The sequence below is a fragment of the Notechis scutatus genome, chromosome Z, assembly GCF_049901735.1.
Source record: "Notechis scutatus isolate UNSWTSFEM ecotype Mainland chromosome Z, rNotScu1.2, whole genome shotgun sequence".
In the NCBI taxonomy this organism is placed as follows: Eukaryota; Metazoa; Chordata; class Lepidosauria; order Squamata; family Elapidae; genus Notechis; species Notechis scutatus.
The window spans coordinates 8,126,025-8,150,577 of record NC_142025.1 but is presented as its reverse complement, the minus strand read 5'-3'; positions in this window follow the sequence as shown (position 1 = coordinate 8,150,577).

Genomic DNA, 24,553 nt, shown 5'->3' with positions numbered 1-24,553 from the left:
TTTAAATTATTTGCTTATCAAATACCATTTTTTTTTTGCCCAGGAGAAACTCTGGATGTAAAGTTTTGTCATACATTAATCCTTCTCACCTTTTAGTGTTTGACAAGTAACATTTGAAGTGACCTTTCTTTGCTATTAGATGCTATGCTTTACAGAATTTCCTTCTCGGATTCTCTATCAGCTTGTCATGGTGACTTGTCAAAGAACAAGTTCATTTTATTTAAGTATCATGAATTTTGTTCACTGGCATACTTTCAGATTTGTTATTTTTGCACTTTCAAGTCGGGTAGTAAGTAATAACATTGAAACACTGGCACCAAATAAGATGGTATTTTCCTCATGAAGTTGCATTTTGGCAACTCAGTGCCCTCTGCTCTTTCCTAATGGCTCCAATATGATGCCTTTGAAATAACATCCTGAAGTGTGTGTGTGTGTTTACACATTTTTACACATATCTGGGATGGAGGGGGAAATAGTAAAGTGGGAAGGAAATTAAATGTCAAAGATGTAAATAATGATAATTATTTGATAATGCCTGTTCACAAATTCCTGTTCAGGTGTTATAAATACATGGTACTTATCTGAACTTATTAACATGTAGGTTCATACAACATGCTTACCAGTTGAAGTCTGAAAAGCTGCAATCTCACAACTTAAAAATAAGTTAATTTGAATAGGGGCTAGTTTTTTGTAGCCTAGAGCATTGAAAAAATAAATCCATGAAATGGATTCATTGCTTGCTTTATGATTCAAGGTATTGGGTAAATCCAGAAAATAGATTTATTTGGTGACCAAGTTGAGCATGTTCAATGAACCAGCCAAAATGTGATAACAATCTTTTCTGTTTGATCAATACAATCTGAGAGCCTTACACAATTACACAAAATTCAATTGCACAATGAAATCAGTCTTTCCAATTATTTTGCTCAAGGAATGGTACTTTTGAGGTCAACCATGAAGTTCTCTGCTGAATCGCATGTGTATTCTACTCATTGGTTTGGAAAACACATGATTTCTGATGTCAGCTTTTTTATAGCAGCCCTGAATAAAATGCTATTCTCCCCTTGCAACTCTGTGGATGAGAATTTGAAACCTGAAACAAGGCAGTCCTTACTTAATAACCAATGACCATTGAAAGTTACAACAGCAGGGAGATCGGTGGGTGGAGAGAGTTAAAGGAGAAGCATGAAATCCTTGCCAAATGGTGGAGACATAATCTAATGATAATTAGTCAAGTCTATTGAAACTGCCTTTGCCAAGAGTTATGGTCATGTGGTGCTTTATGTAACAACAACTTCATTTAGCTGTGGAAATTCCAGTCTCAATTAGGTTTGTTAAGCAAGTGCAACCAGAAGTAAATCAATCAACTTACAGAGCAAAGGTTTAACATGAATATAACACAACACTCAAGTTTACAGGTATCCTTCCAAGACAGCTCCATATAAAGTGCATCCAGGCAACTGAAGCATGAGTAACTGTGGACAATTCCTGCTGAATCAGGAAGAGGTGCAATTAGTACACAATATGAAGCTATGCAAAGGTCCCTTGGCCACAGCTGGTGTAGTTCCTTATAATTCTTGACTCTTGATGAACGTATCTTTTCTTTTATGTACACTGAGATCATTTTCACCAAGACATAATTCCTTGTGTGTCCAATTATATTTCGCCAATAAAGAATTCTACCTATTCTATTCTTGTTGATGCAGGGGTTAAAATAAAGTATTGCAGGCAAACTATGCATTTCACTGCGAGGAATTCAATTCTCATGATTAACTCAGCCTTTCATCCTTCTGAGGTTGGTAAAATGAGGATCCAGATTTTTGGATGCAATATGCTGACTCTTGCTATATTTTCTCTCACACCCTCTCTCTCACACACACATGGATAAACAGACACATGGACACACACACACACACACACACACACACACACACACCAAGTGATGCTGTGGAATGGATACTGTTCTATCTCCATGTCTGGAGGCTGTAGAGTCTGGATGTTGGTGAACAGGATTCAAGTTAACCCCGGCAAGATGGAGTAGGCTTGAGTGTTAGGACTTCATGGATCTAGTGATCTACCACTCTTAGTTCCAGAATGGGGGTTGCGCTACAGAATCAGTGCATAATTTAGATCTTCCTGAATTCACATCTCCTGTTTTGAAGAGCAATTGGTTAATAATAGTCATAGGGTACAATAAGAAACCAAACCATATTAGGAAACAGTCAATATAAATCGTAAGGATACAAGCGACAAAGTTACAGTCATACAGTCACAAGTTGGAGGGGATGGGTGATAAGGATTGATGAGAAGATTAATAGTAATAGTAGGGCAGCCTTTGTAAATAGTTGGACAGTGCTGAGGGAATTACTTGTACAGCAGAGTGATGGCGTTAGGGGAAAAACTGTCCTTGTGTCTAGTTGTTCTATCAATACCAACTTATGTATGTTATCTAACATATCAATCTATGTTGGATGATCTCATCCAGCATCTTCATGAGACATTCAACATAGTAGAGGTTCAGGGAAGATTTTTTTGTCATCCATCAACAACAACTGGAACTGAACCCAGAGGAAAGAAAAGAACTACTATGCTCCCAATTCTTAATCTCTGGAGCTGGTTTAGAAGGACACGATGGTCCATGGTACTGAAGGCCACAGAGATATCAAAGATGGATGAATTACCTCCATCCCAATTCCCCCCAGAGATCACCTACAACTGTGACCAATGCTGTTTCAGTACTATGCCTAAGCTCCAAACCCAACGGGAAGTAAATTTACTTCCAATAAATGCCAATTAACTCCTGCTGCTTAATGAATTAAATACATGTCTTTCTCTATTCTTGTACATAAAATCCTGTAGAGGTTTACCCAGATTAATAGCATTTTCTTTCCTCATGGATATTGTAAAACTTAATGCTTAAAAATGGCTGTTTTGCTTACTTGCGGATCTCAGCCTTGGATTATTTAAATTTGAGATGGGTGATATGATGGCCTTTCTGAAATCCTACTCTGTCTTAGCAGCTGAGCTACCGAAATAAGAACTTTTGGGCTTTAAACATCACAACAGCACTTACTATTTGTTCTGTCTTAAATAGGCAAGAAGTTGCTAATTTTAAGATCCTACAGGGATTGATAATAACTCTGTATAACATCCATAAGGGGCGAGTTGATCTGTCAGGATTGTGCGTATTTGCTACTTAACAGACCAATTTTAAATCCACTGTAGATGCAGGCCTACTGGGTAGCATTATGTTCCTTGGTAATCAAACAATTATTCACTCAGCCATGAAATTAATATTTAAAATCTATACCAGTTTTCCTATACCTCATTCAAGATAGGCTTGGATTATAATTCTTATATTGTCTTATATTAACTAATCAGAATGTCTTAAAACTTAGGCCCCCAAAGTCTCTGATTGAATGAATTAATTACCAGATTTACATCTCTGTCTTCCTGTAGGAGTTCAATACAATGTAGTCAACACTGCATTTAATGCGGTCCTCCAATTCTTTTACCTCCAAATACTGATCCTATGAGGAAAACAGGATTTTGGGAGAGTGACTGGCTCAAAATCACCTTATGAGCTTCTGTAGCTGAGAATGAAACTGAGCTCAGGCCCTCCAAGTCCATCAATTTAACCCATCTGGAATTCTGGGAGATGTAGACCCTTTGATGCGTTCTTCAACCTTGTGCTGTAAATTGCGCATGTCTGTCAAAAATCAGTTAATGGAGCAAACTGTGGTTATGTAAAAACTGTTGGATGTATAACATATTGATTTTGTTTTTTAGGATTGGGGAGGCCACAATGGGGAATGAAACTGATCTTAGAAAAAAGATTAACCATCAACAAAATGACATCCCGGCTCTTAATAAGTGGCTGACATTGATGTCCTAGTCTACTCTCAAGAGGCATTCTCAATTGAGGAAGAAGACCTAGAAATGCATTTTTTTGCTAGACCAATACTCGAATACAGCTCATCAGTCTGGAATCTGCATTACGTATCTGATATTAACACAGTTGAGAAAGTCCAGAAATATTTCACAAGAAGAGTTCTCCACTCCTCTACTCGTTGCAGAATACCTTATGCCACCAGACCAAAATTCTAGACCTAGAAAACCTAGAACTACGCCGCCTTCGGTCCGATCTAAGTATAGTATATAAAATCATACATTGCAATGTCCTACCTGTCAATGAATACTTCAGCTTCAACCATAGCAACACAAGAGCAAACAATAGATACCAACTCAAGGTTAATCGTACCAAACTTGATTGCAGAAAATACGACTTCAGCAACAGAGTGGTCAATGTTTGGAATACTCTACCTGACTCTGTGGTTTCTTCCCCAAACCCCAAAAACTTTAACCTTAGACTGTCTACTATTGACCTCACCCCTTTCCTAAGAGGTCTGTAGGGGGCATACATAAGCACACCAATGTGCCTACCATCCCTGTCCTATTGTTTCTTTTATTTTTTTATTTTTCTTATATGTATCCATGTATTCATAACTATGTTTTTACTTATACCTATTATCTTGTAAGCAATTGCAATAAATAGATAGATAGATAGATAGATAGATAGATAGATAGATAGATAGATAGATAGATAGATAGATAGATAGATAGATATAGATGATAGATAGATAGATAGATAGATAGATAGATAGATAGATAGATAGATAGATAGATAGATAGATAGATAAAATAAATAAATAAATATGAAGAATCAGACATTGTTCCTTAGAAAGCATTGCTGACATTGACCCAACAACTCCTACTATCCCTACTCTGGATACCACTCATCCTGACTTAGACCAAAAACTTTCCTGCCCCCAATTTTTATGAAGATTATGCTTTTTGGGCTGAAAGTGAAAAACCTAGAAGCATAGGGATGTTCAGATACACTGAGAAAGAGCTAGACTACTGCGAATAGCCTGTTGAAGCATACTTGGCTTGACCAGAGTCCAAAGTGGCTTATGCAGGATCGAATATTCTGGCATTTATGAACAGCCAAGGCCCACCACAGTCTGCTGGAACAATATTATTAATTGGAGACCAGCCTCAACTCTCAATTTAACTGAATCTTTTTTTTAAACCACCAAATCCTTGGCATTGACTTCTCTATTCATTTACTCTCAGGGTTGCTGTCAGCCTTCAAGAATCCTTCTTCTGCTTGTCTTTCTGGCTGCCATAGAAACGGGGGGAGGAAGGATAAATTGGGCTATGGGGGGGAAGAGTGCTGGAAGCTTGAGAGGGTAAACTGTAAAACTTGAGAAAACTTTCTTGACTATGCTTACTTGCTTACTGCGCAGCTGCAGCTTCTGATCTATTCAGGCCAAGGTCAACCGCCATGGCGAGCCAGATGTTTGAAACACCATCCGAAGATGCCCCACATGACATTATGCACATCTCAGATTGGATGACCAATTTGAACTGTTGGGGGTGGGATCATTGGCATAACTTTCTATATGGGATTTTCATGTCTATTGCTTCAGATCTTGTATTCTTCTGATGCCACCTTTTCAATTTTCAGTAAAAATCCTTTTCACTAAAACAATGGAGCCTAAGATTTTCTTTCTTGGATTTTGAATGGAGCCTCACCTGACAGTTGCTGTCTTGGTGAACTTGCTTTTTGTTCTAAACTTGAACTGGACCATGCCATTAATTTGACAGATTTATTGATATGATAATAGCCTCATGGATAATAGTTCTTCTGAGATATTATGTCAATTGGAGCTCCTTTAGCAATTGGTAGTACCTGATCAGGTTGACCAGCTCAGAAACTAAGTAGGATCAGAGCTGATTAGTAGATGGATGGGAACTTTCAGGAAAGTCCAGAGCTACATGCAAACATAAGACATTTTTTTTAAAAAAAAATCCTGAAATAATCTTAATTACTGTTGCTAGGAAAACTGCATTAAGGTTCAGTGGCATGTATTGTATAGAAATGTTGGAAGGCATCATGATATAGAGAAATTTAAGGAGGACTCAATTTTTGCACAAAAATATAGACCCTACATAATGTGAAGTTTTAGTTTTGACAATCTGGTATGTGATTTCAGCTACGCTGGAAAGTAAACCAAAGTTTCTGGCTTGGCGTTCTATGTAAACCAGCTTATTTCACAAAGCGCAATTAAATTTATGGCATAATATATGCTCAATATACAAAGTGAACCATACAATATCCTATTTTCACAGGAACATTTTAACTATGTTTCTTATAGAATTGTTGATATTACAGGTGTCCTTGACATTAACAGCTGCGATTGATACCAATGTCTGGTTGTTAAGTGAATTGTGCCCAATTTTATAACCTTTTTTTGCCACAGTTATTAAGCAAATCATTGCAACTGTTAAGTGAATCTTGCAGTTCCTATGCAAACCTGGCTTTTCCAATTGACTTTGTTGGTTGGAAAATGGCTGATAAGGTTGCAAATAGTGACCACATGACCCAGGATGCTGCAACTGTCATAAATACATGCCAGTTGCCAAGTGCTTGAATTTTGATCATGTGACCACAAGGATGCTTTGACTGGTTGTACGTCACTTTTTTCATTTCATAGTAACTTCAAACAATTGCTAAGCAAATGGTTGTAAGTCATGGATTGGTAAAAGATCAAGAAGAGCTACATCACCCAGATCAGGGGTCGCCAACCTTTTGGACCTCAGGGACCATCAAACTCATAATTTTAAATCCCAGGAACCACTAACCAGTTCTGTGGGCGTGGTCTAATTTGTGGCTGTGGCTTGGTGGTCATGTGACTGACTGGGCATGGCTTGTATGTAAATATTATAAATATTTATATAAATATTGAATTTTTTATAAAAAAGAGTAACTTTTACCCAAAACCAGGCAAAGCAGGCAGGCAGGCAGATTGAGTTGCTCACAGAATCATTCAGTGATCTATCTATCTGCCATCGACTACCTCACTCTCTCAAATTTGCTTGCCACTAGTCTGCACTGAATAATAGAACCTTCAGTCCTAAGGGAGGTTCGGCTGTGCTTAAAAGCAGAGCCGAAGATCTAAAGACTAGCTAGAAAGCAAGAAATCCAACAATTTCCTGCTTCCTAGCTAATCTAAATCTCCCGGCACAGCAGAATACCTGATGGTCAGAAACCGGAAAAATAGCAATGTAGCAGGCAAGTTTGCTGGGTAAGGAGTGAGTGGGTGGGGAGAGTTCCTGCAGGCCATGTGGGTGGTGCAGCCTTGTGTTTCTGCGCAGCCTGGATTAATTTCTTTGGGGGAGTGCTCTGGGGTGAGATTTCTCTGTGGCCCACCAAAATATTCTCATGGCCCACCAGTGAGCCGCGGCCCACTGGTTGGCAACTGTTAATCCAGAGCATAGGTGGGGAAAAACCACTACTGTATAAAATAAAAGCAAGAAGACATGGATAGCTGATGGAGGCAGATAAATTTTGATTGGATATGGAGCAGGAAACTTACGACTTAGTGAGACAAGTGTCAATTCACACAATTTTACTCGGACCATTCAGAGAAAACAAATGTAAGGGGATAAAAACTGGAAATGCTGAAAAACTAATTTTTTGCTACATAATAAGCTTAATTTTTGCATTCTTCCCCGTTGATATACAGTAGTTCAACCAATACTACCAATATTCTGGTGAACATAAAATATTGTTCACTAAAATCAATTATTTCTGGTAGTCCTCATTTAGCAACTACCTTTTTAAACAATTGCCTTATTTAGCAACTATTTGCAGTTATACTTTATGAATAATTCTGTCCTTTATTACCTTCACAGAACGATAAAGGAAAGGAAAGCTGAAATAAGTTCATGAGCACCATCATGGTTTTATGTAGTATTCACTTTGCTTAATGATGACAATCCCAATCGTGGATACTAAATGAAAAGTACTTGTACAGATTTCCTGATTCTGGAAGATTTTATTCTCATTAAAGGTACTTCCAGATAAAGCTTTACATAGGCATATTCTTTTTTTACTTCATTGAATTTTATGCAGGGGTGGGATTCAAATGTCTTAACAACCTATTCTGTTGGCATGGCCTAATTTGTGGGTGTGGCTTGGTGACCACATGACTGGGTGGAAATGCTTGCTGACTGGGCTTGGTGGTCATGTGACTGGCTGGGCATGGCTTGTATATAAATATTGTAAATATTTATGTAAATATTGAATTTTTTATTTAAAAAGAGCAACTTTTACCCAAAATCAGGCAAAGCAGGGAGGCAGATTAAGTTGCTCACAGAATCATAGATTCACTTAGAGATCTATCTTTCTTCAATCTCCTACCTGAGTCTATCACATAAAATTTGCTTGCAAGCAAACTCATAAAATTTGCTAGCAAGCAAACTCACAAAATTAACTCACAACACACCATGTATTTTTTTTAATAAAAAAGAGCAACTTTTACCCCAAATCAGGCAAAGCAGGCAGGCAGATTGAGTTGCTCACAGAATCACAGATTCACTCACAGATCTACCATTCTGCAATCTACTACTGAGTATGCACTGAAAAATAGAAGCTCCAGTCCTAAGGAAGATTCAGCTCTGCTTTTAGATCAGCTAGAAAGCAAGAAATCCAATGATTTCTTGCTTTCTAGCAAATCTAAATCTCCCGGCACAGCAGAACAGCTGATGGTTGGGGGTGGGGGAAAGGAAAAATAGCAACTTAGCAGGCAAGTTTGCCAGGTAAGGAGTGAGTGGGTGGGGAGGTGAGGGGCGGGGCCAGCCAGTGGCATGATTTACCAGTTCTCCAAACTGGGCAGGATCATAACAACCGGTTCTATAGAACCCATCTGACCAGGTAGAATCCCACCTCTTATTTTATGGCTATTCCATATTTGGAACCTGCCCATTTATTTATTTTTTGCCTCCGATATATTAAAAAAATACCTTAAGAAAAATGGCATAAATCTTTCAAATCTTCTTTCCATCACCTGGAGCAAAAAAGTTTCTAGCACAAAGATAAGAACTATTTATTTTCATCTCAGTATATCAGGAATTAATTATAGATGAAAGAAAGTATACACTGCACAACAACTCGTAATTCATTTTGCTTTTGATAAGCGAGAATAAAGAAATCTGGTGGTTGCTTCATAAAGAGGGTTTCTCCCCTTACTAATGTTTTTCCCACCAATGAGAGCCTGCTTTTTTCAGATCAAGTGTGTTGATCCACTGAGGGTGACAGGAATTGATCAGACCAGCTTGTTGCTCGATCCTATTGTGGGCTGAGGATGGGAAAAGAAACAAACTATCCTGAGCTATGATGGACTTGCCACCTTTGACAGGAATAAAAATCGACTTGAAAATGTCCCTTGTTGAAGGCTTTTTGATGTTCAGAAGGAGAAGCCTTGGAGACAATGCCACAAACTAATAAATAAATGTAAGGTATGTAAGGTTCTTAGTTACTAGTTGACCCAGTCCCAGATTAGTTACAGCATTGTACAGAGTTGCTTGTATGGGTTCAGTTGTATGCTCATTTAGGGTCCAATTAATAAGAGGTAGGTTGGGGTCACCAAGAAATATAAGAGAGTGTGGGCAGGAGGCTGCCCATGTTAGTAGTGTAGTTAACTTGTTCTCATGTATGATGTCGTAGTCAGGAGCTCTGTAACATAATTTATTTTTAATTTGGGGAAATGATCCTTGGCCCCACTAACTACCTCATTTCAGGGGGAAAAAAAGAATTTGGAAATGAAACTCAATAATCCACATTATCAACATCCTCCATATGATTTGATTTGCCCTCACAGTTTCAAATCTTGGTGATTCCTAGATTAAGTGATAGAATTTGGCAAGGAACATGATCATCTGAAAAGTTGTCTACTCCTCAACATAATTGAAAATAGAGTTTGACCTGATAGAAGACAGCCTTCTAAAGTCTTTCAGGGTTCAAGATTGCTGTCTGGAACCTCAATATCTGTTTTAAAATATTGTAGTTTGTTACACAACAACAGATGGAGGCAGAAGAAGAAGAAGAAGAAGAAGAAGAAGAAGAAGAAGAAGAAGAACAAGAAGAAGAAGAAGAAGAAGAAGAAGAAGAAGAAGAAGAAGAAGAAGAAGAAGAAGAAGAAGAAGAAGAAGCCATCTTTAATGAATCTCAAAATTTAATTAAGAAAGAAAGGAGAAAGAGAGGAAGGAAAATGAAGGACTTAAGATTTAAAAAAACACCCAAGAAAGAGAAAAATAAGATGCAAAATCAATATAATGTTAGAAAACAAAAGAAAAAAGGAACACAACAGAGAAGGGAAGCTAACAAGGCAGAGGCTAGGAGAAGGGTGGGTAGAAAGGCCTGGTGGGAGAAGAAAGAAAGGGAAAAGGTGGAGAAAAGCTACAAAGCTTTGAAACCAGATGGGAAAAGAGGAATCTTTTTTAGGGACAAAGGGTAATGTATAATTTGTTTAAAAAAAGATTCTGCAAGGTACATAAGATGGTACTGTAGCATTTGTATTAGAAATAGAAAATTAGAATGGTTTAAGAGTTAATAAGAGATTAAAATATTGAAATGTTTAGTAATGTATTTAATCATTTTGGATTTATTATTTTTCTTTTTAAAAAATTAGTAGATAGAATGTACCAAGAAGAATCAGATTGGGTATTAGGTGTTATTTTAAATGTTAATTTAGGGGGATGATAGAAAGGCATCATACTCTGATTAGTGATTTCAGGAGAAATTCTTTTTCCTTTTTACTATAGGGAATGAGACAAATGGATAATAAAGAATGGACAAAAGATACAAATATAATGAATTAAATTAAAATGAATTAAATAAGATAGAATTAAGAAGAGTGAAATGTGTGGAGAAGCTAATATAGAAGATATAGAATGGTAAATAAAATAGGTAATGGCATGTAAGATGAGCATGAATATAATTGAAGTCCATGTAGAGAGAGGTTTCTGGAGCCAAGTTACTTTCCTAAAAGATCTCTTATATTTTTGTGTTTTGTGTGTTTATGTATGTGGGAGAATTAATAAAACCTTGCAGGAATATAGAATGAGAATAATGGTAACCAAGTCAGAGAGAAATAGATGATAATTATAAATTGGATAAATATAGAGAAAAATAATAATAGTGAAATTGAATAAGAGTAAAGAGAAATAAAGAGAAATTGGATAAGAGATATTTGTATGCTCATATGGAAATGGTATAAAATAGAATTATATTGTATAAAATAATGTTTTATTTGACTTGTAAAATTTATAATGGAAAGAGGTTCATGTATTTGATGGTTAATGATGGTTTGTTTGTCTTTAAAATTAATAAAATTTGTTTTAAAAAAATATTGTAGTTTGTTAGCATTTTTGTAACTAACATTCTTTTTAATTTTTATGAGACGAGAGCTGCTGTGAAGAATTCTCAAAAGCTCTTGAATTAACAGCTGGGTGGTTTCTTTGGAAGATTTGAGGTTCTTTTTTCCATCCTCCAACTAGGTTGGGTTTATTCTAGGAAAGAAGAAGCTGAGACTCTAGAAAGAGTGCAGACAAGACCAACAAAGATGATTAGGGGTCTGGAGGATAACATGTATGATGAATGGCTGCAAGAACTGTGTCTGTCTAGTCTAATGAAAATAAGGACTGGGAATGATATGATAGCAGAGAAGAGGAGATAAATCTATTCACCAAAATACCTGAGGGCAAGACAAGAAGCAATGGATGAAAGACTGTTAGAGAGAGATCCAATTTAAAATTAAGAAAAAAATTCCGGTCAGTGAGAAAAATCAGTGGAATGGCTTGCCTCCAGAAGTTGTAGATCAGTGGCCCCCAACCTTTTTTGTACCACGGCCCGGTACAAAATGTACAAAATGATCCACGGACCGGTACCGGCATCAGCACACACGACCAAGGCAAGGCGAGCCGAGCGACCGGCCAGCCAGCCGTCCCCCGCTTCTCCCCGCCACCTTCAACTCCTCCTTTGTACCTTCTCGCGGTCGGTGGGCTTTTCGGGCTCTTTCTTAATCTCCTCCTGAGTAACACGAGACTCCACCGCCATCGGGGCAGCTCTTCGTTTGAAGCCGCCCCCCCTCTTCGACGAAACTAAGGCGCGAGGACTCCTTCAGCACCCAAACACCGCTTTCCAACTGACGACCGACAACCGACAAGCTCACCCGGAAGCACTTTCTCAAGCGCCGTCGAAAAAAAGATGGTGGCGCCCAAGCAAAATAGGCGGCCTGGTACAAAATGATCCACGGACTGGTACCGGTCCGGGGCCCGATGTTTGGGGACCACGGTTGTAGATGGTCCATCACTAGAGGTTTTTAAGAAGAGATTGGACAGCCATTTATCTGGAATGGTATAAAGTCCCCTGTATGAGCAAAGCCTCTCCCCCAAAGCCTCTTCCAACTGTATTATAGAAAGGCATTACAGAGGGTAGTGAGCACAGCACAAAACATCGTGGGCTGTTCCCTGATACCACTAGATGACCTCTCTAGGGCTCGCTGTCTTAGAAGAGTGAGGAAAATAATCAGGGACGACTCACATCCCAGTCAGCACTTTTTCACTCTCCTACCATCAGGTAGGAGATATAGAAGCATAGTCAGCCATACCAATAGGCTGAAGAACAGTTTCTACCCGTGGGCTGTCGGACTTCTGAATGGAAAATAACTTCATGTCAACATCGTATGACGGACTAGCAGGGCCTGCGCATTGTGCAACAAGGTCACATAGTGTAATACGACTGGGACTGGGTTAGGGATTTCTGTCCTCACTGTGAATTGTATTGGGGAGTGTGCACAAAGGGAGGCTCAGCCAATCTCATTGTACACATGTTGTACTCTGACAATAAAGGTAATAATAATTATTCTGTATTCTGAAGAGCAAAAATACAAGGACTTCTACAGTAATAATAACATTCACTGTTACCCTGAGCACCGATTAACTTCTTAACTCCCATTGATTTCAGGGCAGCTTAGGAATCTTTATAATGGGTAGGCTCAGAGCCAGAGAGTATAGTAAGAATTTGCAAATGTCGTTCTTTTTGGGTTAATCGTTTAAAGTTGCATTGGAATATCAACATTAATCATTTTGATAAAATGTTTCATTGGTCTTGGCTCCAAGTCTTGTACCTAAACATGAGGACTATCGAAAAACTTTAGATTTATAAATGTATATCATCAAAATACAGGTAGGTTTTGGCTTACAACCATTCATTTAGTGACCATTAATGTAACAGCAGCACTGAAAAAAAGTGGCTTATGACTAGTTTTTGCACTTATGTCCATTGCAGCATCCCTATGGTTACATAATCAAAATTTGGGCACTTTGCAGTGGTGGGATTCAGCCAGTTCACACCACTTCGGGAGAACCGTTGGTAACTTTCTGAGCAGTTTGGTGAATTGGTTGTTGGAAGAAATCATTAGGGCAGAGAACCAATTGTTAAATTATTTGAATCCCACCATTGGCACTTTGGTATACTGGCATCTATTTACAACAGCTGCAGTATCCCAAGGTCATGTGATCAAAATTCGAGTGCTTAGCAACTGGCAGGTACTTATGTCAGTTGCAGTGTCCCAGGTCATGTGATTACCATTTGTAATCTTCCCAGCTGGCTTCCAACAAGCAAGGGAAAACAGATTGGCTTAATAACTGTGTGTGTCCCTTAACAATGAAGTGATTTGCTTTACAACTATGGCAAATAAAGGACATAAAATTGGACACGACTCACTTAATAACTGCCTTGTTTAGCAGTGAAAATTCTGGTCCCACTTGTGGTCATAAGTCCGCCTATATTGTTCAGAAAAATTATAGCCCAGGTATTTTTTAAAAGTAATACTGAAATGCACAAAAAAGTCACCCAAAATTTATTCTGTATTCAGGATCAGTCACAAATTTTATTAATCTTCTTATGGCAGCAGGCTCTTAAAATAAAATAATTATGTACTTTCAATGAAAAACTCTAAGAAGTATAATTAGTTGAAAAATGCATGAATGACAAAGAAGACTCTTTCTTTCTCTCTCTCTGCCTTTTTTGCAATGGGAGAAAGTTACAAAAGTTCACCAAGAATGGCCATTACAATTTTTCCAGCGTCGTGGTGAGCTGTTTTGTGTAGGCACTTTAAATTGCACGCACATCTTCTGTTTATGGCATTGCATTGCTGATTGCATCTCTCATTTTTTATTGTTATATAATAGTCATTTTTATTAACCTTATAATTCTAAAACTTTCTAAGTATTGTGCCGTGTCTTAAAATTAATAATACCAATCTTAAAAGAAAGTTTTCTCCCAATAAGCAACAGTAATAAAATGAAGGCATTTTTGCATAATCTTAAAATAGAGTTTGATTTGTTTCAGAAATATTGTTTTAATTCTATGCAAATATATGCAAATGCCGTTATAAGATTCATCACTTAAAACTCACCCAAATGAGAAATTAAAATCAATGGAAAAAGATTGCAACCCCACTAATGATTCAGTCAAGATCTATATATTTCCAGTTGGCATAACTGCTCACAGTTAAAATACTTTATTCTGAAAGTTGTTAACCAGTTCATTTCCTCTAAACATCTCAACTACCATTGATATTATAATGCTTTTTTTTTTACACTACACTGTTGCTTTTTTTACACTACACTTTCCATTACATTATGGGGAACTGTGATTTATTGTCAGTTAGCTAATGGATGTAAACCCAGTTTGTAGAGCTATTAATGCAGGGGTGTCAAACTCAATTTTATTGAGAGCTACATCAGGGCTATGGTTGACCTCAGGTGGCCAGGTGGGCATGGCTGACAGATTGAGCATGGCCAGCTTGATGCCACTCACTGGGTGTGGACAGCTGGGTGGGTGTGGCCAGGGGTGGGCGTGGCCATCTTGCTCCCCAAACTGTTGACATGTTCCCTTTTTGCATTGGGTAGATTGGACCAAAACCATGCAGGTAGACTGGGCTGAAGTGATGCGTTTAGACCGGGCCAAAGCGAGGTGGGCCGGCCCCTTGCATTTTCTAGGACAGCCCTACGGGCCTGATCTGACCACATCATGGGCCAAATTGGCCCGGGGGGCTTTGAGTTTGACACCCCTGAGTTCATGCATTAAAATGAAAGGAAGATAAGCAAATTTCCAAAAAAACCAAATACATAACAATACACATTTTAACAGCGGCCAGATTAGCCTTCGCTCAACACTGGAAACAACATCAAATTCCACCAGAAGAAATGATTATTGAAAAAATCTCAAAATGCGCAGAAATGGATAAATTGACTTTGGCGCTAAAAAACAAAGACACTTCACTATACTACGATAGCTGGAATTGTTGGTATAATTGGATTGACCAAAGATAAATTATATATCATAAGGCATAAAAGAAAAGTATCAATCCATAATAACGAGGCAGCGATATAAGTTAAAAACAGGTGTGGTTATATGACACAAGTTAAGGTTATGAAAACAAAAGAAGATCTTGCAAACTGTTAAAATAAGAATACCTTTTATCTTGTAACCTCTTTCTTTCTTTCTTCCCCCTTTCTTTTTCTTTCTTTTCTCAAAATTCTTTCCCTCTCTTCCTCTTCTCTCTTCTTTCTTTTTCTTTCTTTTGCTTATTTGTGTATGTATTGTGACTGGTTTTAATTGTAAAAATTAATAAACTATATTAAAAATAAAAAAAAATGAAAGGAAGAAGTACTTCATACTTGTTTTTGAATCTTCAGGTTACAACCATTCATTTAATGCCCAAAGTTACAATGGCAATGAGAAAAAGACAAGTGGCTTATGATCAGTCCTCTGTTGAGAGGGGGCTGTTTAATTTTAAGATGAGTAGACTTCAACTCCCAGAATTCCCCACGCAGCCTTGGCTGGGGATTCTGGCAAATGAAGAGAAATTCTGAAAGTTGTAGTCTAGGCATCTTAAAGTTGCTAAGGTTGAGAAAGCTACTCTATTGTTAAACAACTAGGATGAACAATCCTTACAAAAAAGGATCACTGTTTCTGTGATGCCCTCCAGATAGATTTGGACTTTAGCTCCTTAAATTCCCAGTCAATCTCTTTCAATCTAGTCCCAACGCACGAAGAGGATACCAAATTGAAAACAATGGCTGTTTCACAGTAATTTAGAAACATTGCCAATCCATAAAAAAGCCAATCAATTGCTATTTTTGTAACCATCCCATGCAATAAAGCAAACAGTTTCGTACAGGTGGAAAAGAAAGTGGATGGAAAGGTTTAAGGGGCCAACGTTATCAGCATCCTAAAAGCTGCCTCATTAAATTGCAATGAGTATTTATATGGGTAAAACGCATGGATGCTTAATGTTGTCTGCCCATTAACTTCCAGAGATAACTTCAGATTTAGCATTTTTAATGGTATCCATTTTAGGCTGAGCAGAAACATTACTTGAAGCTTAACTGTCCCAAATGAAGATCTACAAAAGATAATCAAGCTTGCAGAGCCTGCAATAAAACAATTTTACATTTATCATCCCAGTTAATTGTGATGAATCTAAATCTAATGATCTTTAACTCTAAACTCATTTAAGACAATACTTAATTACTTCATTTTAATAAGTGTTGACAGAAAAGTGGACCGAACAATGATTGAACATTCAATTACTATATAAGTAATTTTCTATACTATATAGAAAATGGAGATGTCGAAAACTGGTTAGGTTTATGTGCCATCCTAAATGCAATTAGATCCATCCAAAAGATAAGACTTAGAAGCAATGATTTCCAACATGAGCAAAAGAAGCAGAAAAAGGGTGTTAAGAATATTTATTTATCCATTAATTAATTCATTCATTTTTGCATTTCTAAATCATCCATCTCCCTCAAAGAGGGACTCTGGGCAGTGTACAATAAAACCAGGTAATATCATTAGTGCTAGAAGGATGTGGAGTTTGTTCTCTGTTTATATACAAGGGGCTTGCCCTGTCAATGTTGGTGGAAGGGGTCTTGATGATTCCTTGATTAGGCTGCTGTTTACCGCTTCAAGTTTCAACCAGTAAACACTATTCATTCAGTGATGGGGTTCAAAAAAAATTACTACCAGTTCTATGGGCATGGCTTGGTGGGTGTGGTGTGGCTTGGTGGGCGTGGCTTGGTGGACATTGCAGGGGAAGGATACTGCAAAATCTCCATTCCCTTCCCACTGCTGGAGGAAGGATACTGTAAAATCCCCATTCCCTCTCCATCCCACTAACCTGCTTTCCAGCTCCGTTCTCCTGTGCAGGGCAACCAAAGGAGACCCAGCCGATCAGGTGGGACTCGATGGGAGGCAGAGAAGAGATGGGGGCGGGGCCAGTCAGAGGTGGGATTTGCCGGTTCTCCAAACTGCTCAAAATTTCCGCTACCGATTCTCCAGAACTGGTCAGAACCTAATACCACGTCTGTATACAGTGCATCAGACCCCCAGTCAAAGAATTACTAACTCAGACAAACAATCAAACAGTAAACTGCACCCCCTTCTAGCCCTGATGATGTTACCTAGTTGGGTAATGAAACATCTGCGGGGGAAAAAACAACAACCAAGTTCAAAGAGCGCCAAGGACCTAGAATTGGGGGTTAGGACAGCCATCTGAGTGTAACCGGGGAGAGTTTGCAACTACGTTTTTCACTCAGGTTCAGCTGGACAAACTGAGTCCTTTTAGATCAGAGGTGTCAAACTCACAACGTCAAGTTGCCACACATGATGTTTCGTGACAGTTTTTCCAATTGCGGAGCTGGCATGGACGTGATGCATCCGGTCCATGGGCCACCAGTTTGAAACCCCTGTTTTAGATGCTGTAAGTCTGTAGAGATTTTCAGTCATCTACAGACTTTTAGCTGTACAATTTGGGATGAACGCCCTTCGAATGGTGTGGGAGTAAGGATGGAAAAAATGGAGAGAGAACCCAGAGAGAAAAAAATGCAGACTACAGGAACCAGGAGCGCTACTCAGGTGACCCTGAGGACACCGATAAACTTCCCAATTGCTTCAAAGACCCTCTAAAAGGATGCAAATGACCAGCTGCCTGCAAGGAATATAAATCCTTCCATTCCCCACTAACCTATCAGAGCTGAAGAAACTTTTTGGATGAGAAGCGAAACATCTTCAAAAGAAAAAAACAAGAAAATCCAGAAAAAGCACCTTTGGGTTTTAGATGCTGTGTTGTTATTCTCTCTTCTCCTGCAATGAGGATCCCTTTGAAGTAGAGTTTACTGAACAGGGTGTAGTTTCCCATATATTTTTCCATTTTCAGTTCACTTGTGGGGGGACGGATGGACTGTAGGCCAGAAGGCTGGTGCTGTATGGAAACACGGTATGGAGAAACCGGAGATGGATGCTGAAGTATCCTTCCCCCTCCATTAAGAGAAGGCTGTTCAAAGTCTACACTCTGGGCAGAGAGGACCACTGGTTTGAAAGAGGGGTCAAAGAGACTATCTATATCAAAATTGAATAGCCCTCTCTCAACACACAGAGAGAGATACGACATCATCTATCTCCAGTCTACAACACAGTCCTTTCAGCAGTTCCAACAAGGCTCCACGCCAATTTGCACCACCCAGGTGACCCTGACGACACATGTAAACCTCCAGGTGGCCTCAATGACTCTCTAGAAAGAATGCAAATGACCAGCTGTCTGCAAGGAGTATAAATCCTTTTGTTCTCCACCATCCAGTCAGAACTGAAGAAGCTTCTTGAATGAGAAGTGAAATCTCTTCAAAGAAAAACCAGGAAGTCCAGTTGCCTCTTGAAAAAAGCACCTTCAGTCTTCCCAAAGCTTCTATTTATTAATAAGCTTTGTAAGCCACAGGCCTCCAAGCCTTTATATCAATACTGCTAGAGAACAACCATATGGCCTTTATTAACCATGCAGGCTTCAGGCATTTAAACAAAGCAGGACTCATTTTCAATTGCTTTCCTCATCATTCAGGAACTCTTGAGATATCTGGTCCCTGTTTATGCCAAGCTTGCTGCATTAAGAGGAATTAAAATCTTTCCAAGAAAATAATAGAGCCTTTGGAACACCTGGACCTGGTGCCTTTATGTAACAATGCAGTAGTATCTTTTTTTTTTTTTTAATGCACTGTGCACTCTGCTTTTTAAGTGGGCTATTTCTAAGCAGTTTTGATTTTACATCCTTCCATTATGCACTCCAAAACTCTTGAGTGGGCCATTTTCATTTCACAATTCTATATTTTGGTATTTGGTTTCAGGACAATGTTTTGCATTTTTGTGTCTCTTTCATTGAATTTGTCATTTAAGGTATGCCCTGTTGGATTCTACATACATAGGAAAATTTGGATTATGGTTTCATTACACACGGCATCAGCAAAACATAAGCAGAAAGGAAGTATTCCCAGGTTGACTTCTTGCAAAGATTCACTATTTTTATAGGCATCCACCAAAAAGATTTTTCTCTTTGAAACCCCGGATAATTTCTAAGATCTCAGCTAATGAATTTCACACACCCCTCCATGACTGTGCCTTGTTATTTTAATTAGCATCTGAGCCAACTGTACTGGAAGCTTAATGAAAATCTGAGCACTTTGTAGTTTTCCATGGCATTACAGAAGTATTTAAAAATAGGATTACACAAGAGTTATTCCATTTTGAGCATGGAAACTAAAAACAATCTACTTGGAATAAAAAAAAAGACACAACTCTACAACTTCCCAATTTGTTCCATTTTGCTGATATTAGTTTTTGTTCTGTTCACAAAAACCCTGCTTCTTGTAACTTTCTACAGAGTTCCCAGCTAATCAGGTAGCACATATTTGAAAAAAGAAGAAAAGTCGTAAAATGGGGTAAACTCACTTAATAAATGTTTCACTTAGCAACGTAAAATTTGGGCTCAGTTGTGATCATAACTTGAGGACTACCTGTATAAATATCCCTCCATTTTATTCGCAGAGAGGTAGCTCTTAATAATATTATCGGATTTTGTGTCTCTGAAAATAATTGATAGATTAAAAATTCACCTTAGGCTAACCTGCATGAACAATAATTTGGAAAATAATTTGGAAATCACACAGAAATGGATCAGATATGAAATGCTGGTACAGTTGAAAGTGAATTGTTTTCTAGAGTCATTTGGACAGCAATATAGCAAATTCTTTATATGAAATACAGGATATTTTGTAACTATGAACTTCATACCACAGAGAATTGTAGATATGCCAGCATTTGATCTGATGCTATGTAGATATTTTGCTAATAACACACATTTTAGTGAGATAGACGTTGGCTTCACTCTGGTGCTGGTGATTGACTCAGATTGGATCTTTCAATATTCTGCTAATAATCAAGATGACAGAAATAGCAACCTCAGCCTTTATAAATTAATATTTTATTCTAATAAAATAAAAAGATGTTATTGCAAACTATTGGGTTCTAGACAGACTGGACAAGGAAATTGTTCTATATTAGCATACTCCAAACCCTGAGTCCTGATTGGTCCACACGGACCGCAACCTGATTGGCCAACTAAACGGCCGTGATTGGTGCGCTAAGAATCAACCGCGATTGGTCGAGCCGATTGCGGGAGATTCAAAGCCTTGTCAATGGCCGCCGAGCCACAAGCAATTCCTATATGAAGGGTTGCCGCGGCTCGCAGGTCTTGTACTGGTCTATATACACAATAAAGAGCTGAATGATCACTTTTGGTCTTGCGTCTCTGTGGGAACCAATCTACCCGATCTAACAGAAATAAGTTAATAATTTAAGGAATTCGCATTTTAGAAGTTGCCTATCACAGGAGACTATACTTCACATTTATCTATTTAAGAGCTGTGACGACACACTGGTAAGAATGCAGCATTGCAGGCAATCTCTGCCCACAGTCTGGAGTTTGATCAAGGTTAACTCAGGTGGTTAAAATGAGGACCCAGATTGTTGGGAACAATATGCTGGCTCTGAAAACTGCTTAAAGAGAGCTGTAAAGCACCGTGAAGCAGTATATAAATCTAAGTGCTAAGTGCAATTGGAATTTCTCCCATTCCTTCAGCATCTTATTCAAATGATTCACATTAGCTTCCCCAATGAACAAATAAGCCAATATAAGGTCTCTTATTGTGATGGAATGTAATCCAGAGTTTCAGGAGGGAGGGGCCTGTTTCCCAGAGGACAAAGAGACAGTGGAGCTTAGAATGTCTGGTGGGCACAAAAAGGACAAAGTCAGATTCCCCACTAGCAGTTCGCAGAATCTCTCATGGTTATGCAGATAGTAGCTTTAGTCCGGCAAGATTCTGTCTGTAGACCAGGCGTGCCAAACTGGATTTCTTTGAGGGCCGGATCAGCATTGTAATTCTCTGCAGGCCGGCGGGGTGGAGTGGGGAGATGAGACAGACGCCTCCTGCAGCACCCTGCTGGCCAAAATGGAGCACGGCCCTCTCCCATGGCCGATTTTCAGCCCACACAGCCTCCTGCAGTACTCTGTCGGCCCCACTGCACCCTGTTTCAGCCGGCAGAGGCACTGTGAGCCAGTTATTTGATATTTCCAGGCTGGCCCTGTGGGCCAGATCTAAGCACCCCACAGGTTGGATCTGGCCCATGGGCCTTGAGTTTGACACCCTTGCTGTAGACAAACGACAATAAAGAACTACTCAGAAGTAACTTAAAATGTCATTTCCGGTTCTCGGGGCCAGACCTTAATATTTCCAATCTCAAGCATCTAACTGTATAACTATTAAATGTATTCCTCACTTATGACAATTTGTTTTGTGACCGTTCAAAGTTACAATAGCATTTGTTAAAAAAAAGTGACTTATGACTGTTTTTCACACTTAGAACCATTGTAGCATCCTCATGGTCACATGATCAAAAGTCAATTGCTTGGCAACTGGCAGGTATTTATGATGGTTGCAGTGTCATGGGGTCATGTGATCGCCTTCTGAAACCTTCTGAGAAGCAAAGTCAAGCACTTAGACGTCTATCCTGCTTCACAGTGCTTTTATAGCCCTCTCTAAGCAGTTTACAGAGTCAGCATATTGTCCCCAACAATCTGGGTCGTCATTTTACCGACCTCAGAAGGACGGAAAACTGATTCAATCTTGAGCTTGGTGAAATTCAAACTACCGAACTGCTGGTAACTGGCAGTCAGCAGAAGTAGCCCGCAGTACTGCATTCTACCCACTGTGCCACCACAGCTCTTAAAGAAGAGGCCAAGTTCACTTAACAAGCATGTAACTAATTCAACAACTGCAGTGACTCACTTAACAACTGTGAAAGAAAGGGCATAAAATTGGGAAAAACTCACTTAACAACTGTTTCATTTAGCACGTCGAAGACTACCTGTACTCTGTGAATTGCAAGGGAGATTTGGAAGGAGACCTCTTCCATGCTATGATTTATCATGTTATTTTTTGTTATGGGCATGACATACACAGGGTCTCCTTAGACTCCTGATCTTAGAACATTGTTCCCACCTCTTCTAGCTCTCCGAAGAACTGATAGAGCAGCAGTTGGAACGGGGAAAACAGGAGTTTGAATCCTTTGAGAACAGATGGGAGGGATGAATTTCAGTTTCCCCCGAAGTGATTGAGAAGGATTTACAATAATGAAAATGTGTGGACGTTATTTTGCTTTCCCGCACATCTGGCTTCAGCAGCAGTGCAATGACGTGGTAGAGTTTTCTTTTTTTCTTCTTTTTTAGTTTCAGTATGATTCATGGCTGATTTATCCTTGGACTGTCCATCTGGGGATCATAGAGAGAGAGGAAGGGTGAAAATTAGAAAGGCATATTCTGAAACTGTACATAAACAACAGCATAGCATCTAGCATAGCATAGAATAGAATAACAGAGTTGGAAGGGACCTTGTAGTCATCTAGTCCAACCCCCCACCCAAGTAGGAGACCCTACACCATTTCTGCAATGGCAGTCCTGTCTCCTCTTAAAAGTCTCCAGTGACAAAGCTCCCACAACTTCCAAAGGCAAACTGTTCCATTGATTGATTGCCCTCACTGTCAGACAATTTCTCCCTATTTTTAGGTCGAATCTCTCTTTGATCAGTTTCCATCCATTATTCTTTGCCTGACTTTCAGGTGCTTTAGAAAATAGGTTGAAAATATATGCATGGGATCCTGATATTTATAGGCTGCATATAAGGGGGAGCATCAGTTATTGTCTGAGATCAGATCAACGTATTTGCCCAGTTTTGTATGCAATTAACTGCCAGTGGTTTTCACATCATATTCTAATTAATCAATTAACTGATAAAACAAACTTTAACCTGATGGCCTGCTGTTGCTCCTCAACAGCTTCTCAAACATTAGCAGTCAGGGTGTTTATTTATTCATTTGTTTTAAAATCATACTCATATCTCTATAGATAATAGATGAATATGGATAGTAATATCCATATAATTCTACTGGAATAGTTAGTTCTGCTGCCTAGCAAAAACTGATTAAAATCACACAAGCGGAGTCTATTGAAAAACTCTCTCTTAGCCTTGCTAAGTAACAGAAATTTTGAGCTCTACTACAGTTGTAAGGCAAGGGCTACCTGTGGTTTATTAAAACATATTCCACAATTACACACATTCCTACACAGGAATGAAGTATACCTAAAAGGAAGAAAAGCGGAGAGAAGATAAAGTGGTTTTCTCCTAAATAAAATAAAGTTTTGGAAATTCTAAAAAGCTCTGTTGAAGAATCCCAGCATGTCAAGACCATGTTTGATTCTTTTTGCTATTCAGCTCATGGTATTTTTGCAGATTCCCCACAACTCTGTTTTGGCCTCCAGCTTCTCCTTCTTGTTTAGATGTGTCAGTCCTTTCTTAAGAAAAAAAATTACTGATTAGTACTAGCACAGTAATCATAATAAGATAGATAAGTATTCTCCTTAGCCTGCTTCAGCTCCAAGAGGCATCAAGTGGTGCCTGCAGTTTGTATTTCTTGGCTATTTTAATGTCTGTTTGAACCACTTCAGGCATCCAGAAAAGGAGGCACATAAAATGGACATGGAATATTAAAAAAAAAGGAGAATATGATTGTGTGGTTCATTTAACAACCACAATGACTGGCTTAAGGTTGCAAAATTGTGTTCCTTGAGAGGGTTGTTGTATTCAACCCTGGGTAAATTCCTGCTTTTATTACTAAAAGACGAAATGGTATGCAGGTTTTTATAATTCTTGTTGAAAGAGAATGAATTCATGTGTCATATTTTCAAAAGAAATCTACACTGATTTTAGCATGTAGTTTAGTTGCATCTCCAGAGAAGATTGCTTGCTATTGAGTTCATATCTACTATTCATTTTTATCTTTATTTTATTGATCTTGATGTATTAAGAAAATAAATTTAACTGGGCCCTTTGTCAGCCCTAGAATTTGGGTTGGTGTTAATTTTTTCCAATAGTTCAATAGAGGTTTTCAGATGTGTTGGACTTTGGTTCAGGAAAACAGTTGTGCAAAATCTTGTGCCTTGAAAACGACAGCATTTTAGGAAAAGACCTGGAGGAAATAATGGCATCTAGTTTAATTTCCTACAGTAAAATTCAAGTCATGCAGAAAGTAGAAAGAAGAAATATTCTCTAACTGGACTTATGACCACAACCGAGACAAGAATTTCTGTGGTTAAGCAACACAGTTGTTAAGTGAACTGTGTCCTATTTTATGACCCTTTTTGCCAGGATTATTAAATGAATCATTGAGTGAACCTGGCTTTCTACATTG